Source organism: Vulpes lagopus, chromosome 7 (genome assembly GCF_018345385.1).
Source record: "Vulpes lagopus strain Blue_001 chromosome 7, ASM1834538v1, whole genome shotgun sequence".
Taxonomy (NCBI): domain Eukaryota; kingdom Metazoa; phylum Chordata; class Mammalia; order Carnivora; family Canidae; genus Vulpes; species Vulpes lagopus.
Window position 1 is genome coordinate 88,689,050 of NC_054830.1, and position 8,575 is coordinate 88,697,624.

Genomic DNA, 8,575 nt, shown 5'->3' on the forward strand with positions numbered 1-8,575 from the left:
ATAAGTGGGATGGTAAAGCATCCTACTATTACTAGATAACTATCAACTATTTCCTTTATATTTGTTAACAGATACTACATATGTTTGGGTGCTCCCATGTGGGTGCATAAATATTTACAATTGTTATATCCTATTGTTCTATTGTCTCCTTTATGATTATGTAATGTCTTTGCCTTTTGTTACACTCTTGGTTTTAAAGTCTATTTTGTCTAAGTATTGCTACCCTGGCTTTCTTTTGATATCAATTTGCATGATAAATGTTCTCTATCCCCTCAATTTTTTAAGGCTTTATTTATTAATTTATTTGACAATTTAATTTATTTAATTAAATTTAATTAATTAACTTATTTATTAATTTATTTATTAATTTATTTAATTTATTTGACAGAGAGAGAGAGAGCGAGAGAGAGCACAAGCACACACAAGCAGCAGGTACAGGAGAAGGAGAAGCAGGCCCCCACTGAGCAGGTGGGGTGGGTGGTTGTAGGTGGGTTGTTTGGTTTTTTTGCCAGTCTCCAGATTATTTTCTAGGTTATTTATGCTGATGTGAATGTTTTCTAATTGTACCAATGGGACAAGTTGGATTTAGGGTTCTCCTATTTGGCCATCTTCCCAGCTGAGCCTTGATTTATCACCTTCAGATCTTTCTATGAAGGATCTTGTTTTGGTTATCAAAATTATAGATGACATAATTGAAAAAGTGTTAGATAACTTCAAGCTCATGAAAAACATCTTTCTGAGCAGTGATTGTTCAAAAGTCAGAAAGGAACATTTTTCCCAAAGTTAACTATATTCAAGCAAAAACATAAATAGCAAAAATAGAACTAGTAAGCAAAGCACTGATTTGAAAATAAAATGTAAATAAAGAAATTTCAAAATATTCCCTTCTTTTGTCATCAAGAAAATGTTCTATATATCAAATTAATCTCTTAAAGAATTTCCCTTTCACCTTATTGCTGTTAATAAGGTGGCTCCGTCAATGACACTGGTTTCTCCTATAGCTTTGTTACATAGATGTTTATTCTTACTATGTTTATTTTATTATGTGGATATTTCATACCCCAGAGCCTAAAATCTAATGATTCTCATACCTCTCTACTGCCTCTTTTCCTCTTTATATTCTCCCAGTGCTTCTCACCCAGCTTGAATTTACTATCACTAAAACCATTCCATTATATACACATGCAATTTCTTTGCATTCCTTTTACTTAATTAACACACTTGACAAAACACCAGTGCTGGAAAATATACCTGCCTACTGCATATATTTGCAATCATGACATTGACTATGGCTGGAGAAAGATCTAGAAGCATACTGATTGTTCTCACCTAAATTATTAACTACTAACTTCAAATGAACCCTTCAACATAATGCAGTTCCTTTATTCATTCATTATCCCACTATCTCACAAGATAATTTCAAATATCTATTCTTTCTCAAATGTATACATATTTTTAGCCAATCATTTTACTTCCCAATTCACTGAGAGAATTGAAATTGACAAGAGAAATCCTATAAGCCTCAAATCCTCCATGTACATCTCTCTACTTTTCTTCCTATAGATGAACTCCCCACACCCCTATCTGAGGCCTTTTCATTCATTTGTAGACTAGAATCATCCATTTTTGCTCCCTCAAGAATACCACCGTAGGTCACTTTTCTCTTCTTTCTGATCCACATCATCATATGTCCCTTTTCTATTTTCCCATCATCCTACTCTTCCCCAAAATAGCATGCTGCTATTAAAAGAAAAATGAAAAAAACCTTTCTATCCCTATTATACTGAGTTATTATCCTGAGTTATCACCCTACTCTTCTGTTCCTTCTTGTAGAAAAATTTCTTAAAACAGTTCTTTGCACTTTCTGACTCCCTTTCCTCCTTTCCTGTTCCCTCAGCAATCCTACTCCTCTACTGGAAAACTGCTGACTTCATGCCCTCATATTGCAAATCCAGCAGTCGAGTTCTGATTCTTAAATTACTTATCTATAATCCACATAGGACACAGCTAATAATTCCCTTCTCCTTAAAATACTCTCTTCACTCGATTTCTTTAACATTATATGCTTTCCTCCTGTTTTTTTTTCTTTATTTTCTGTGCTTTTTAAATCTCTTCAATGGAGATTCATCTTCATCTTCCTGACCTCTTAATGTTGTAATTTTTCCATTCCTATAATCTTTTCTCTTTTCTAGCTGTACTATATTGGAGATCTTATTTGGTTCTTTGTGTGTGTGTGTGTGTGCGTGTGTTAAATACCATCTATACAATGATGATTGACAACTCTGTGTTTCTAGTATAGCCCTCGTCTTCAAACAAATTTCCTGCAGTGTCTGAAAGGCATCTAAACATAATGGGCAGTATAAACCAGGGGCTTCCTACTCTCACACAAATCACTTAGTGGCAATTTTATAATTCTAAGAGCTCAACTCAATATATCCTGTAGTCACCCAGGGGTTCTGTCTGTTGCTTAAACATTTTTTCTTTTTTCTTTTCTTTCTTCTCTCTCTCTCTCTCTCTCTCTGTATCATACCTCACATCAGAAAATTCTGTTGGCTCTACCTTCAAAATATATTTAGAATCTTCTCAATTTTCACCACCTCTCATTATAATCACCCTGGATATATCCACTCTTGCCTTGCTATGGATATTTGCCATAACCTCCTAACTGGTCTCTCTGCTTCCATCTCCTATTTCTGTCCCCTAATATCTATTCTCAACAAAGCATTCTGAATAGATCTACTAGCATAGGAATTAGAAGTCAGAATGAAAGTCAACATCTTTAAAATAACGTTAAGTGCTATATGATTTGTCCCCTGGCCTTTGTCTCTTTGACTTCCTCTCTCATTACTTCCTATCCTTACCACTTTTCTACAGCCATATTGATATTCAAATATTAGGCAGACTCCTGCCTCAGCAATTTTGCTCTTGTTTAATGCACTCTCCCTGTGATATTATTCCCCTAGATTAAGGAATCTATCCAGATGGTGAGCTTTCTCAAGTTCTTTAAGTTTCTCCTTAAATGTCATCTTCTTGAGAGCTCTTCTCTTCTCCTTTTTAAATTTTATCCCTCTCCCCAGCATCCCAACTGGGCCTCTGGTCTTCCTTCCCTGCTTTACTTTCTCAATAGCACTTTGTACCTTCTAACTTACTGTATAGATTTGTCAACTTTTGTATTGTCTTTTTTACAGGAGCTCCATGCAGAAGGGATTTCTATTGTATTGATTAATGTATTCCCAGTTACTAAAAAAGTGCCTTGCATATAGTGAGCTTTCAATACATATTTTTAGCAGCTGAGTAAATGAATGAGTATTTGAATAAATGACTATTCTTTTTTTAAAAATTTTACTTATTTATTCATGAGAGACTGAGAGAGAGAGGGAGAGAGAGAGAGAGAGAGAGAGAGAGAGACAGAGGCAGAAACACAGGTAGAGGGAGAAGCAGGCTCCATGCAGAGAGCCCGACATGGGACTTGATCTGGGTCTGCAAGATCATGCCCTGGACTAAAGGCAGTGCTAAACCACTGAGCCACCCCAGCTACCCATAAATGACTATTCTTAATCGAAAGCTGCCTTAATTTAGAAGATAGCATATACTGAGCTTTAGGTTTGAATTTGTGTCTCCTGGCACTATCCATGAACCATTAGAAGACACCATTGTTTTTACTTCCTTGCCTAATTGCTTGTAGTCTCTAAGGCATTGGATAATGAAATGTTTAAGAGAACTAAAACTTTACATTAAGAGTCACTGTCTTCAGTATAGATGCTGATTTAGCAGAATTTTCTTTATTTTCATAGCCTGACATTTGAAATAGATTTTGAACTCAATGGCAAAGCATGATGGCACTATCCATAGACACACACATATACTCATACACACTTGATGATATTCTTTTAATCTACTTTTATCTATGTTTTGGAGATCCATAAGCACCATTTATCACTACTCCTTTTATACTTGTTATCTACTTGAAGATACTATGATACCTAATGGTCATTTGTTTATTTGTCTTTTTTGTAATTTTCTACTCATCATGCTTCAGAATTCTGAAATACACTTAACACACAGTTTCTAATGTAGACCATTATCAGTGTTGTAAGGTCTTGAGGTTGGGCCAACAGTATTGTTTATACAAAAATATATTTGTCAGAATTCCTAATTGAGACCTTTCCCTTACATTAGAAAATGTGGAAAGCAAAAATACCAAAAAAGAGAAAGAGGAGGAAAATTAAGACACAGCTGGATCACCTGAACACAGGCTCCTGAGTCAGAAAGTACGTGCTATATACCCAAGAAGTCCAGTCCACATTAAATCAGTCACTATTGCTATAAGGGAAAGAACTTTTAGAAGAGTTCCATTCTAATTATTATTGATGCCATTGAAAGTTCAATGGTAGGGAGAAAGCAGTGTTGAAACATATTCATTGGAAGTGTCTAAAATTCTGTCACCTAGCCTAATTACTTTTCAGTCCTTGAACATGATCCTGAGCCATTCTGCACTGGTATATATATATATATATATATATATATATATATATATATATATTCAAGTTTCACCCAGTATAGTGTTTCTGACTTTTATAATGTATATCAATAAAAACATTTAAATTTTCGATGTCTTCACTATTGTTGACCATTTTTAAAAAGTCTATTGTTCATACAAAATGGCTTTTATGCTTGGTTTATGATTAAGTAATTGAGTGTGCGTTTTTCTGGTTTGGGAATCAAGGTTCATTTTTTTAAAATCTTGCCTTAACTATATTGAAAATTCAATATAATTAATTATTGACAGCAATTCGGATTTCTTCAAACCAAGAGAGATGTAATAGTTTGGGAAGAAAAGCTGCATATTAGCTAATGGCTGAAATGCAGGTATGGAGATTATTTTTAAGTTTCTATTATTATATTTTCAGCCCCCAAATCTGTAAATCCCTGGCCTTGATGAAAATATAATGGTGAAATAGGGCAGTGGTTTTCAATTATTACAGCTACATTGTCTGCAAGACTCTGCCAATCTGATTTTGACTTATTCTATCCTTAAAACAAACAAATGAAAAATAAAAACCAGAAAAATTACCCTTTATTCACATAAGAGATGCATTGCTAGGATAAATTAAACTATTTCTATTCATAATATTACTGAATTTTTGGGCAAATGCTGCTATATAAATGCAAAGAGCTATTGTTACTTTTACAGGGACTGAAAATAGTATACAAAGGGATGAAAGTTGGGAACAAATAAAATGTTCATGTTAGCTTTATTTCTGAAGAAAAACACTTTGGAAATGCGTAAGCTTAATCACACTTGCTTTTTCCTCCTCATAATTCAGAACACATTTATCTTTGTTCATCCACAAAGCAAAATAGTTATTTCTAGCACTTGCTCAGGATCTTGATCTCAAGCTCATGAAAATGCTTCAGCTCTCTGCACCAACAGAAGGAGCCATTTGACAAATTGAACATTTGAGTTATCACAGTCTTATGTGATCTCCCCACAATGCTGCACACCTCTTATCTGATTCCGATAGCTCAGGGACAACTTAACACATTGCATTTATCTTTATTGTGATTTAATTTTGAGCAGTCAGGATCCTGAGTGGAAGGAGAAGCTGCTTGAATTTCAAAATCAAGTTGCCCTGCTTGCAAATTGCTTCTCTGTTAAACGTTTGGAAAAATACCCATCATGACATTTTTGACACCCAATCCATTAGCGTCTTGTTTCAGCTTTCCTGACCTCAACTGCTCCTATTGTATTCGTTGTCCTGATTCTTCTCTCAAGTGATGCCAGCCCTTAGAACAAAGAACCTATCATTTTATCAGAGTTCCCTAAACCAAGAACAAGAAATGACTGTGGAAATAATCCCACTTGCTTTCTAATAATCCTTTGTGTTCACCATTACAAGCCCTCACCTCAGCTTCTGTTGCTCCCACACCTAAGGTGAAGAAGAGTAAGAATTTTTGTGCATGGCCATTGACAGGCTGAAAGACAGCCTTCATATGAGATGAAATCAAACAAAGAAGAAAAGGATCCATTTATTAGAGGTGAAGGTATACTCTAGTGATAAGTAGTAGAAAATAGAAAGTACAACAGGCTGAAACTCAAGAGATATGGGTTCTAATAGTGCTACCATCATAGGAAATGGGTAACCTTCAATAAACTACTTTTTTAATTCTCTAGAAATCCTTGATATAATATGGAGATGGGCTAGATAATTTCTCTGGTAGTAGTCTTCAATATCTTGCAGAAAGAATAAATGCATATTTGTATAAATAATTATAAACCATATGAAAATTTAATGGTCAAAACAAACCTTTTTACTTTAAAACACCCAGAGATAAATGAATTCATAGTTTATTCAGACTTACATTTTAAAGTCATAAATTTAGAGGTGGTAAATGTGCATAACCCAATTTAACCTTAATAATGTCTTTAAATTGCTCATTTTCAAAAGTACAGTGCACATAAATTTATGTAAGTACAAGGCCACTGGATCATGTTTAAGATTCCTATGGTTAAAATGGAAAGTAATTTGAAATATTAGAGTCACATTCAGCTTAGCAAAATACTCAAGGCATACAAGAACCAAGAAGATCAGAATAACTATCTTCATTCCATGATCATTCAGAAGCACATGGACTCAATTTGATACTTTGTAAAGTACAAAAATGGTCATTTATATAGTTCACCTTAGGTAAATTGTTCACACTCTATTTTATGATTGTGTTTAGTTGAATAAACATAAACCAAGTGTGGATATGATGCAAATTCCTCTGCAATGGTTTTTAACAGTTTGATATCTGCTTCTAGGTTTTAAAATGGCATTTAATGCATTTTCTTACTATGAAATTATTGCATGATAGAAAAAAATCCATCTTAAGGGTGTCTTGATAATACTTATGCAAGATATTAGGTTTTTTTAAAATGATTTTTGGAAATAGTTTTATTCTGATTATTGTATTGTATTAGAGAATTTTGTTGAGAAAGTGAGAGCAGATCTTTCACATAGTACATACTGATGAGATGGGATTAAATGTTCTTATGTGCTTCACTGCCAGTCTTAAGATTCTGATTTTAGCATTTTGAAAAAGATGGCAAAGTAAGATTTTTGATGCCTCTAAGTAATTGAGAGATACACGAGTGCACACTTTGATAGAAAAAGCCTTAGCAACTACATTTTAGGTATAGATCTGTTAGTGTCTCCTTGTATGACACTGAGCAAATCACTTTAACTCTGATCTTTACTTTCCCATTTGTAAGCTAAGGGAATAGTATTAGGTGATCATATATTTTCTTTAGCTCTAAAGTTCTTGGGATACATGAGTCTTTGAGATAAACATGAATTTCCCATCACTAATAACTGTGTGGTTAAATTTTCTTAGGAAAAACATATCTACTTTATTTTGCCTCTATCATTTGTTGTTCTACCAAGATAGAAGGGGATCAATATTATGTCCTTCAGAATGAACTAATTTTAATCCTCAGAAGAACCCTTAAGTTAAAATTAAAATATATTTTCCAATTTATTTTATCCTTCATGTTCATGTATTGATGTTAATAAACACAAATACTGTGGCCATTCAAAACTGTGAAATGCAGTTGATAGGGTTTCTACCCATTTTATTGAAAGAAGATTTTGAACAGACTAACTCACTTGAGAGTATAAATATGTGTGCAGTGAGTAATATTTGTCAATAAGTTTCTTTAGAGAGAGCCATGTTGCTCTGTAAGTGTCCTCTTGCCAAATTTTCCATCCTACACAATTCTAGTGGGTGCTAGCTTTAGCTTAGCCTAGCTATATTATGCTTGTCCTGTTTCTTTTTGTCTAAATTGACTAATGGTCAAGTTAGTGTGGTTAGTTATTGGGTGATAAGGTAAGGCTGAATTTTGGAAAGGAAATATAACCATATATGCCTACTTTTCTGATAAAACATCTTATTTGAAAATATGCATTTTTGTAATTAATACACACAAATGCCACCAATCTATTAATGACGTATCTTGCTTCTCAAGAGTAAATTCACTTGAGGAAAGGAAACCATGATAATCTTTCATAGTGGTGGAATTTAATAAAAATCTGGCTTCCTAAATTCATTCAATATTATGCTTATTTGCATTCTCTGATTTTCCTTGGTTGCTCATATTTCGTCTAATACAGGGAAGCCTTCAATAACAAGTAAGTACCTAAAGTGAATTGTTCATGTTCTTCTATAGTTAGAAGTATATTCTAATTTTAAAAAGCACATATATTATCCACTAAGAACTATAGTAGATAAAATAGTGGATAATAGCAAATGGTTCTGAATCCATTAAAGCATAGGAGAAAATACCCAGTGGGAACTACTGCATGCATATAATTCCTTTAGAACTGAATGTGCATGCCCATTTCCAAATATGGAGTTCAGGTCCAAAAGTCATTAGCATTAAGTTAGTTGCACTTGTAAATTGATATAAACTGCAAAATATAAATTATACTCTTGAGTAAGAGATTTAATAATTACCTTGATATCTCTAGCATGTCCCATAAAGAGTAAGATATATTAGAATCAGATTTGATATTTGATTAGCATAGCAGAATTA